We start from the raw sequence: 11,786 nt of genomic DNA, 5'->3' as shown, positions 1-11,786 counted from the left end.
GGTGGCCTTTCTCCACATTCCCTTCCTAAAACACTGCCATAAACTATTTTTTCAGTGTATGTGGCTATGGAAATAAGCAGCTAATGACTGAATTGCTCAGAGAAGAAGGCTCCACATATTAACCTCACTGTGATAGCCAGCTTGGATATGGTGTTAATCATTCTTGGAGTTCAGCCATAGAGTCAGTTCCCACATGATGCCACACATCAGCTGAGCCAGAATAGTTGCCTGTGTGTGCGCATTTTGCCTGCAACAAACACACCAATTCAACCTTGCTCAGGATGCAGTGAAGAAAGCTTAAACAAGCCAAGTGACTCCGTGGTGAAAGGCACAGCCTCGAGCATCTCCCAAGGCTCAGCTAGTGTGTTATACACTCAGCCTCAAGAATTCAAACAGGATCCTTAGAAGACACACCAAAGATGCTTTACAAGAATTTGACTACAACTGCGGGACCACTGAAGAATGAATTACAGATTTAAACAGTTTTATTGTCTTTATAATCATTACATGTTCACATAGTTACAAAGGGATCCTAATGTTGCATCAGGTCCCAGAGCCAAGACAAGTGCTAGAGTAGCCTGTGTATTAATCAGTGAAAGCCACTTCTCCCTTTGCAAAACTGCATGTTCACCACACACACACACTTTCCCAGCAGCAGAGGGTGACCAAGTAGCCCAGATCAGGTGAGGATGCTGACACAGCCCCCTCCTACCACAACTCCACAGATCAGAGAAAGGAGAGGTAGTGGGGATGGCCCTACCCATGAGATGCAGCTGCAGCACTTCTCCTACAGCTCTTGGTGACATCGTGGAACAGCTCTGCAGGCCATCCTCACCACCTATCTAGTAGTGCAGACAGCCAAGAGCCTTCTGAAGGGCAATGCACAAGAGCAGAAGAAGGAGGCATGGTGCTGCAAAACTTCACTTTACAGCTTTCCAAGGGCTTTGCATTCTGGACAGCATTACCCAAATCTCAGAGCCAAATGTGATCAGCTTTTCTCCACATGACTGTAGGCAAAGTGAAACAGCTTATTCACATCTCTCTCACACACACAAAAAAAAAAAATCCCATTTCATTCTAATGCAGGTATATAAAAGATACTGCCACCTATATCTCATCAAAACTTGAATTCGAAAATTTCTTCACTGAGATCTACAGAAAGCTTTTTTCCAGTATTGTACAATCCCAGATATACAGCTGGAAGTTCTGCTCACCAAAATAGAGACCATAACATTACCATTTCAGTAAGACAGATTCAGTGATTCTTTTCTCTACTGTCTCCAGACATATAATTGCAAGATGATTAATAGTACAGTAAAAAAGGCACATTCTTCATTCCCAGGGTAGCATAACCACTGGTACTTCAAATGCACAAAAATGACAGAAAAACGACAGAAAATAAAAATGCATCAGCTGTTATTACTTAACAGACCAATTTAACTGAAATGTTCATGAATTAGACTGGATAGAGCTGCTCTGGAGACGGTCTGTCTGTGAAACAAACCAATTTCTAATTTTTTCTTGCTGAAAATCCTGTTGTGCCTGCTTCACCAGCTTCCTGATTTGGTGCCACATCCTATAATGCTTGCAAGAAGTTAGTTTGGAACAGTTGTTTTTTTTAGCAAGATGTCATGTTGACCAGAGCTAACTGTTTGATAATAGGACACAACTACAGAAATATACTTTCTCTAGAAATACTTATCTGGAAGTGGACTATTACATCTCCCTACCTTTACTTTGTTCTTCTTTCAGCAACACACGCCTTGCTAAAAAGATGCACATTACAAACCTCAGTGGCATCTAATGAATTTACTCTTCTTCCCAACCCATCTTTCAAATAAACACAACTGTAAAGAACCCAAAAACTCAACTTCTTGCACCTGGAGATGTGTCAGGCACTCCAGTGAATACGTCCCCTTGTTTTAAAGAAGGAGACAGCATAATGTTCTGATTTTTCTTTCCTGACTGCTATTAAGACTGCCAAAATTCAGAGTATTCCTGTAAGACTGCTATTTCAGGCTGCTTTATAAAACTCATTAGAATTACGGATGGAAACAAATACCTCACTTACAGCTGTGCATTTTGGATTGATACACAGGAGGATTCACACAGGGAGAGTGTTCAGGTGCTTCTTTAATGAGCTGTAAGCAAGCCCACACTATGCCCAGGCTGAGTATGCCAGGAGAAAAATGATAGCAGACATGTGCAGTGGCAAAGTCCCATCTTGTTTTCTGCTCCACTATCAACTACATTTACTTTACAGTGACATTGCCTGGAGCAACTTTTAAAATTCTCCTCTGCTCTCCCTTCAGCCAAACTTAAATTCTCACAGTATTACTGCTCAGCTCAGTTTGGCACTGAAGTGAATAACAGCCTGGGAGCCAAAGAGGGACCTAAAGAAGAAGGGTTTTTCTGAGGACAGCCCTCACCTGTGTTTCAAAGTTAGTTTCCTCACCTGGATTACTTTGAATTCCTTAGAGGGGGATCTGTACCAACTTCAGTCTGAGGTAGCAGGAGGACCCTGTGTCCCATTTAAGCCATTTTAGCAGACAAACCACCCAACCTGCCCACTGCAAGCCCCACCTTTCTCTTGAAACTTGAAAGGCAGGAGCGTGCTGAAACTCAACAGAATTTCATGTGAGCAGGAGTGAAAGGAGTGAGAAAACAAAATGCAGTGTGCTGGAAACACACAAACCAGAGGGACCAGCAAAGAGAGAATGAAAGCTGGGGATGCAGAGAGAGAGGCAGAAAATCAGCAGGAAGACAAGCTACGGAGGGCATAACCAGGAGCAGAGCAAATCTGTTCTGGCAGCAAGAGCAAACCGTGGCATGAAAATAGACTAGGCAGAAATAGATAGCAACCCCAAAGAAAAGGAATGAGGAAAACCTAAAGGATATGCCCTGCTTTTATTTTAAAGGATGAGAAGCCAGAAAGATGAAGCACAGATCACATGGCCATGGTACATTGGATCCCTGATACATTTTTGTTCTAGTCAGGGTCCTGGCTTAATGCCTTAATGGCCATAACCAGCCTCAGCTGGAGCCTCCACCACCCATGGCCCAGCAGTCCATTTCGGCCCAGGGCCATCATCCCCTGCCTGAGGTAAGCTAGAGGGGGTTCAGGTTTTCCAGTTCAACTGGAGATGTTGCTGCTCCCACACCTTCAGACAATGCTGTTCCAGACCCTGGCCTGCAGATTCACTTCCCATCTTGACCTTGGTCCTGCCCCTTCACCACAAAGTTGTCTGATGGTCTGAACTCTTGGTTAAACTTCCCTTGTCTTTTCCTGAAGGTCACTGGATTCTCAGGAGGAGCTGTCGCCATTCTGTTCAGGTGCTGTGGGAAAGGACCCTGCACACTACTGGTTGTACCATGCCTGGTTCCTCATCCTTTAGTGAGCAGCCAGCTTACACTGCTCCCTTACACTGGCATAAGAATGGTTTTGGAACCACTCACCTTCCACTTGAATTTGGGATCTGAAACAACAATCAAATCCGTTTCACTCCACTTTTCCTTCCTCTCTTATAGCAAATGACAGTGCTAATATGAGTCATAAACCTGGACTGAAACAAATCAGTAGAAAATGGAATATAAAACCACATCTCCTGGAGTTAAGCATCAAAACCAGCCCTTAAAGATATCACGCAGTGGACACATTCCCCTATCACAATGACAAAATGGGCCTACCACCCATCTCAGATCTAAAAACCACTGAGGGTCTTAGTGTTTTTGGCTACAAGTCTCTTCAATCTTCCAGTTACATCTCCTCTAATTCGCAGTTCAGAACTCTCTAGAAGATGACTCCTAGCTAAATTAGTCAATGTATATACATGGTCTGTGCTCAGAAATCTCATTCCAAGCTATGACTTTGTATCACAACAGCTACGTAGAGCTGCTTTCTTTTAAGTTGAAGCAGCCTGGATAAAAATTCCTCCCAGGATGGAAACTCTCCTTTGCATCTCTATAAGCAGCAACACAAAATAGTGACACTAGAATAAGTGTTGAAGCAATACCTTCTTCTCCAGCAGAACCTGTAAAAAGTCTGCGACATAGAAACCCTAAACTTGAGGAGTCGAAGGAAGTTGGGCAAGTCCCTACAGAGTCTGAAAGAGAAACCCAGCTAATCTAGGAAGCGATTAATCATTGCTCATAGGTACAAAACATGCACTTATGAACTAAATGAGCTTGCTCTCTGAAAACATAGCTTCTCCATTGCTGAGACTGACACCATGACTTTTGAACATCAATTCACACACTTAAAATTCATTGGCTTCCGCTGTGAAATGAGAGAGATAAAACACAGCCTTTGATTTTCAGGCTGTTTTCCTATTTTCTCTGATCCCTGGAGCCCTCTGTCTTTTTCTAAAGTTTTTTTTTGTTGCTGTTTTTCTTTAATTACCATTTTTCAAAAACTCATGCTTTACTTATTGAATACTTAAAAAGAAACAAAAAGAACAATATGGCATGAAGGGGTCACAGAGAGAAACGTGCTCCATCCTCATCAGCAGGGGCACCACTCTTTTTTTCCCCTCTATTTTATAAAAATGGCTCTTTCATCTCTTTGACCACAGCCCCTGAACTGACACTCCTGAAATGTCAGAGGAGGTGGTATGGGTTTTGGCCAAACCCTATCATGTTTGGTACCCAGAAATAACTTATTTGGAGATACCATCATCCAGGAAATGCAAGAGCAGAAGCACAGGCTAAAAACAAAACAAAACAAAACAAAAAAGCCAGCACCACAGTATCAGCTTGGAGACAGGAGCTTGTACAGCTCTGCCACCCCCTTCCAGCTCAGGATAACCTGGTGTAAAGGTTGTAAAAGACCAACACAAACAAAGAGGCATTACAAAAGAAGGAAAACGAATGCTCACCTGTCTCCAGAGAGCTAGGCTCACAAAGAAGGAACTCCAAGAAGGACAGCTCTTTAACAAGAGATCCTTCCTCTGTGGCAGTCAGCCCTTAAATGAGGTCATGCAGGTGAACTGCCTTCACCTGTGCTCCCAGGGCTGACCAGATCTTTCTTTCAGGTGCTCAATTAGTGGTGCAGGCTGTGACTCAGCAGTTCCCATACACCTGGGGTGCCAGGGACACCTGGACAGCAGGGCAGGAGCCATTGTCATTTTGGGTTGCACACTAATTACCAAAAGATGGCTGGGAAGGCAAGCTGAACAATTCCCTATCCCCAAACCAAAGAAATCTTTCTTCTTAGCTGTATATAGCTTAGTAAAGGATGTACAATTGTAAGTCTCCTTTGGCTCTATCTGACCACCAGGGGCACTCAAAAAGTAGCACAACATCAATTAGTGAAAACTCAATTACCATTTATACAAAAGTTCAGAACTAGCCTGCATCCATTTACACAGTTCCTCACTTACCCCTATGAAGTCTAATATTAATTTTCCAGTTGCTGATGGAATCTAACCCCAAGCACATTGTGAGCCTGCATTCAGGACCAGTGGCATCCAAAGCAACCTAGTGCTCATCATCTGCAGCTGGAGGAGATCTGAGATGATGAAGTTAGGCTGTCAGGCCACAGGTTCATCCCTACTGCACCAGCCCATAAGCTCACACAGGTAACATTTGCTGTTAGTCTTGTGGCTCCATCTTCACCAAAAGCACGTGTGAGGGGAGCTTAGATCCTGGACAGTGAGTTGAAAATCTATAGAAATGTCTGGAAATTCTGCAAATCTTTTCTCATTATCAACGCGGAGAAAGATAAAATCTGATAGTAGACTTAAAGAACTGCACAAAAGTATGGTATTGGGCTATTAAAATACAAATTAGTTAAATCCCAAGTAAAAAGAGATAAGACCAGGAGCACTAGAAATAGACCTGATCAGCAGTATCTAATTAAAACTCATATGTAATGCTCCAATGGGTGTTAGTAAAGATCTGAATTCAGTCTGGCATTCCTGAGCATTCATCAATGCAACCTTTTGCATATGCACAGTTGCATATGCATATATAAATTTACAGGATGTGCTCTGTGCACTCAGTAAAGAGGAAAAACACAAGGACAGAAAATAATTCTGACCAACTGCATTAGGTCTGCCAACAGAGCTTTTGGTTTTGTATTTTTCTATGTAAATAAGATCAGCACAGGGGGAAAAATAGATGGGATGTGTGGTTATTGTGATACTCAGGAAGGAATCCTGGGATGACAAGCTCTGGAACTGGACACTTGCAAGACAGATGTATGGTGGGGGCAGCAACAAAAGAACATAAGTGGTGATGGTACTCTGAGGTTCTGCCTGCTGGAAGTACCACAACCATCTCCAAATCTTGGCTTCCCATTTGCTATTAGTTTCATATAGCTTTGTGTTTTCAGAGCTGCGCATCATGTTCTTAACAAAGGCCCCATTGTGTTTTATCACTTAAATTCATTAACTCAACCAGAGGGCTGTTATGTCACTTAGCTGCTGTTGGCAGCTGGAAATGGCACTCAGCACACAGCTGGGGCAGAGGGGACCAGCAAGAGCTGTGCTAGGAACATGGGAGCTAAACTCTGTGAAACCAGGGCCATGGCATCCCAACCACAGCACCCAAAGTCAGGAGATATTTCTCATTTTATCTCTTTAGTCCTTCATTTTTATGTCTGCAAAGCAGAGAGGAAAGGTCTGCTTTCTTGCCTTGGAGCTTATTCAAAAAGCACGCTGACAAAACACTTTAATCCTGCAGCAAGACATTGAATTCTGCTCCCAAGAACCTGCTGTAACACTCTCAAGAGCTGTGATGCATCAGGAGCCAGGTATGAATTCTGCACAGCAGACAATCATCAAAGCCATGGATGGTGTAAGCAGCATACAGTAAAGCAGAGGAGGGATGCTGAGTGACCATCACTACCTCTGTCCCCTTCACAGGGTCTGCTCCTGGGGAAAAGAAATGTTGTTCTTAAATGCCATATAACAGCGCATCACCCATAGGAAGAACAAGTAAAAACACTTCACTCTGCCCCGTGCTTCCTGGGGAACTGAATATAAACAACACTGGTGGCTTTTAAAATAGATTTTGGCTAGTAAACATGCTCAAATAGACACAGACTACTAGTAATCTAGCCTGTCCTCCGCAGAACCAACATTTCCCCTGTTTTCCATCACTTGCAAGGAGCTTGCACCAGTGATCCTGTGCAGGGACAGTGCCCTGGATCCCGTGACAGCCACTGCTCCATTTTCATGAGTATGAGCCTCTGTGCTGCAGCAGTTTCAGCCATTAGCTCACATCTTCACAGAATCCTGACACAGAACACACGAGAGTTCCCAGTCTTATTGATTTCACCAAGTGACTTGAAACAACAATTAACCTTTCTAACTACGCGTCTTCCTTTAAAATGCATCTCTGTTGCTTTTCAAAGTTTGCTTTTAAAAATTAATGAATCGATGCAATTTTACAGCTATTGAACAATTTAAAATGTCAAGGTTGTAGCAGGAGGGAACGCTAAAGAGATGCAAATCCTGTTACGCAAGTTCATGGGCACTCAGTTGGACACTGAGGACTCTGTTCTCAGCTTTGGTTCTTGTCTTTTTATCTCCTTTCATTTTCTTCTGTGAACTTAGTAGATGTCACACACATTTATAACACCTTGGAAAACATCATGGCCTTATTTAGAAATGTGTGTGCATATGTGCATTTCCAGTCATGGAAATGAAAACTGTCACACACAGCATTTATTATTTAAGTAGGGGCTCAGCACTTAGCTTTCATCCAGGGATATGAGCACAGCTATTTAGGGCTGAACTCTACAAGCCCTCATCAAGCTCAAAGTCCTACCAGGATTCAGCCTGTACCCAAACCTCCATCTTGAGCCAACTTTTTATTCCCCAGCCACATGCTAATGGTGTACCAGAATTTTCCTGCCCTTTTCCTTTTAGTTTCTAGAATAAAACAAGAACTTTACAGAGAAAGATAAAGCACTACTCACCCTAAAGATATCTGAATGTAAGAGAAAAGGCTGTTTTTTTTTTTTTTTTCTTTTTCTTTCCTTAACAACCTGTAGTTCCTGTACACTGAAGGTCCCTTCGCCGAGGATGCCAAACAGCTCATTGAATTATCTGCTGATTAACATGGGACAAGTCAGCTTGGGTTTTAACCATTTAGACAGAATGGCACATCCAAAATACCTAGATTACTTAAGGTTAGAAGCATCTATCCATGTAGATTCGATGCCAGCAAATAGCCTTGTTTAAGATTTCAAACTAGCTAAATTAGCTAATCTGCTGCTCACATCAGTGGTGGTTTGCTTCACTGAAAGTACAAAGGACGGACTGAAATTCTCAGTGAAGCTGGGAGCTTTCAGCTTGGTGAGGCTGCACCTCGAGGGGTGGGCCCATCACTCCCAGACAGAGAGTGTCCAGAGAGGGGAAGGGAGCTGTGAGGGGTCTGGAGCACACATCTTATGGGGAATGGCTGAGGGAGACGGAGTGGGTCAGTCTGGGGAAGAGAAGGCACAAGGGAAACCTCATGGCACTCTACAGGTCCCTGACAGGAGGTGGAGGCGAGGTGGGGGTCAGCCTCTACTCCCAGGTAACAGTGACAGGACCAGAGGTGATGGTTTCAAGTAGTGCCAGGGGAGGGTCAAGCTGGATACTGAGAAACATTTCTTCTCCAAAAGAGCTGTCAGGCATTGGAAAGGTTGCCCAGGGAAGTGATGGAGCTCCTGGAGGTGCTCGAGAAACATGTAGATGTGGCACTAAGGGACTTGGTCAGTGGGCATGGTGGGGATGGGCTGGCCCTTGGACTTGATGACCCTGGAGGTCTTTTCCAATCTTAATAATTCAACAATTTCATGATTCTGTGACTGTTCCCTGTGTTTGTGTTGGCTCCTGGGTTTAGTTGGCCCAGAAGCACCCAAACTCTTCTTCCTATTGTAAAGAGCAATATCCACATTCAGGAATCACCACTACATATAGCTCCACTTTTTTAACTGCAGTTAAGAAAAAAATCAGCATCCAGTTAAACGTCATAGCTGAGAGGGCATCCCCAGCAGTCAATCATCTTTCAGAGACAGAGCAAGCCCCACACACAAGATGTGAAGAGCACTTTTTTAATTCCAAAGACATAACCCATTGGTCACTGCAGGAGACCAAGAAGAAAAATCCCTAAGAGATGACCAGCCAAAACTAACTCCCATACTGAATTCATAAGATAGTTAGCTTACTTCAAATTAAACTTCCCCTCAAGCGCTATTGTTATTTTAATCAAAACTAAATGTTGTTTTTCTATGGGCCCATTGGCATGTCCCAGAAGTGAGGCACTGCCTGGCAGCTCCTCAGGGTTCTGCAGGCCATGAAGGACGTGGCTTTCACACACTGCCCTGGGGCTCCTAAGGAAGCAGCTGGCTGCCTTACAGTACAAGCAAATGGAAATCTTGAGTATACAAAAAAAAGTCAGCATGCATCTTAACTGGTGAATGTGGCTTATAATTAGCTCACGCTAAGCACTGATGAAAGAAGAATCTTTAAGAAAAAAATAGGACTGAATTTTAAATGACTTAAGGTGATAGCAATGATCTGCATTTACTTGTCCTATAGATTAGTTTGCTGACTACTTTTTTTTTTTTTTTTCCTGGAGGGCCGTTTAATTATGCATAGAAATCTCATCAAATACAGATGAAGGAGGTCAGAACAATTAGTATAAAACAAACACTTCAGCATAATGCACCATAATGATTATTTTTGCAACAATCAGTTAGCAAGCTCTGAGAACATTTGATGCATTTTAAGCTAAGTCATTATCAGATTTTCCAAAACTTACAATCACAGCAGCACTTCAGCAGATCAGCCAGCCATGCTCCCCATCCAAGGCAGGATTCCTGGGACACCAAACCTGGATCATGCATTGAAGGAGCTGCACCCTGGTAAAAGTCAGGTTCAAAGAGACATTTGGAGATAGATGTGGATAAAGCAGGTTGGTACTGATATGTAAATGTTGCTTTGCAAGGGGCTCTTCTCATCCTGGAGGCAGATATGTCCATCTGTGTGGCAATGCAGCACACACCAAAGTGTCAGCAGGGAGGCTAAACAGTTAACAGCAAGAAGGAGGAACAGGAAGCAGGACTGACAAAGAGATAAAACCTTGCATTTCAAGCTTTACCTAAATCCTAACTCCACCAGCTTTCTGCTCAGCACTGCTGGGACAGGAACTATGTTTGTGCTAATGAGAAGCCATGTTCCTAAAAGGTTTGGCAGGCTGTAAGCTGTCAGGTTGTAGTTCACTTTGAAGGAACAGCTTATTTTACTACTACCTGACTGCCTACCACGCTCACTAGCACAGTGAATGCAGCAGCAGCTCCCTTTGCCTTTCCATAGATGCACCATCATTCCCTGTATGTGTTTCATGAGGCTTTACATTTGATCACCCCAGTGCTGTGAGCTCAGAGTGCACAAGGAGTCACCAAACATCTGAGGAAATAAGGAAAATGATCAGGAAGATAACAGCCACTACTGCATGATGGCTCTCACTCCCCAGCCACCCACCAGGAGCACAGGATGTATTTGAGAGACTTGGCATCTGAGAATAACAATGGGAAATGTCTCTGTGACTAAAAGTAAACGCGTATGTGTGATGCTAACATAGTGTACATTAATAGTGCTACAAGAATGACCTTTTCTTACAGCAATGCTGAGAGAGATTGTGCCTGCAGGGTCTACTCTATAGCATATTGGAGTTAATGGGACTTTCCATTAGCTGTACAGGATTGCATTAGGTCTGCACAAACTGGGCTGTGTTTTGAAAAGGGAGGAGGACCACGGAGGAAGTGAAGGAGGAGGGAGGATAAGTGTGGGCCCTTGCTGGACACAGCAGTGTAGCTGTGTGCACTGGGATGCACGCAGTCACATCCTAGCAAGCACCATAAGATCATAGAATCATAGGGGTTGGAAGGGACCTCAAGAGGTCATCGAGTCCAACCCCTAAAGATCTGCATCTTTTTGCCTGCTCTGGGAAATGGGCAAGGCAATGGCTAACACAGCCCTTGGAAAGCTGCAGTTAGCACTAACCACGTGTTTGTACCAGTTGTCAATCTATTAATTGAGTCCTATGACTTTTTTTTTTAATTCATAACATCTTGGAACAGCTGGGAGTTAATTTGTTATTGATTTAAGCTATGTTAATAGCAAGTCACCACAGGAAATGTAAATAATTTTTCAGATGGATGCTGTAAATCTCCTTAAGTCCTTTGTTTAATTTTGGGAATGAGCTTACGCTCTTGCTTATTACTGCCTCATTAGCCTTTACCTTGATTTTCATTAACTACACACAAACCAAGACAGTGCTGTGACAGTTCTGTTAAATGAAAAGAACAAAGCAGCTCTCTGTGCCCCTGCAGAATGCTCCAGAGGTGACCGACCACGAATCCCTCCTGCTGCCTGTGCTCTCTCCTGTGGTTCTGGTTCCCAGTTTTACTTTCACTATTGCTTCCTCTCTTCCTTGGGAGCTTCCTTGGCTGCTTTTCCCTTCTTCACCACTCATCTTATTATGTTTTCACTTCAGCTTCCAGAGTTGCCAGTGTGTTCCCCTATTCAATTCTAGGTGGGCACCCTTAGCCTCTTCCTCTCAGTCACATATTTCACCCAGATGCTGTTGTCTACGTTCCCTCTTTCTTAAAACTCTGGACTGTCTCCTATTTCCTTCCTTCTGTGCTCCCCACATTTCCTTCTGAGCCCACCTCTGCCAGGCTGCTGCCTCTCACCTCCACATCTCCTTGTTGATGAGCTGTAACACCCACTCAAAGAAAGTGTGCAGCCTTCCACGTGGAAGACCTCAGTCCTTTTCACACTGAACGCAGC

This window comes from Cyrtonyx montezumae, unplaced genomic scaffold (genome assembly GCF_038088225.1).
Source record: "Cyrtonyx montezumae isolate F1298 unplaced genomic scaffold, pur_monq_1.0 scaffold_10, whole genome shotgun sequence".
Lineage (NCBI taxonomy): Eukaryota > Metazoa > Chordata > Aves > Galliformes > Odontophoridae > Cyrtonyx > Cyrtonyx montezumae.
This window is presented reverse-complemented; position numbering follows the sequence as displayed.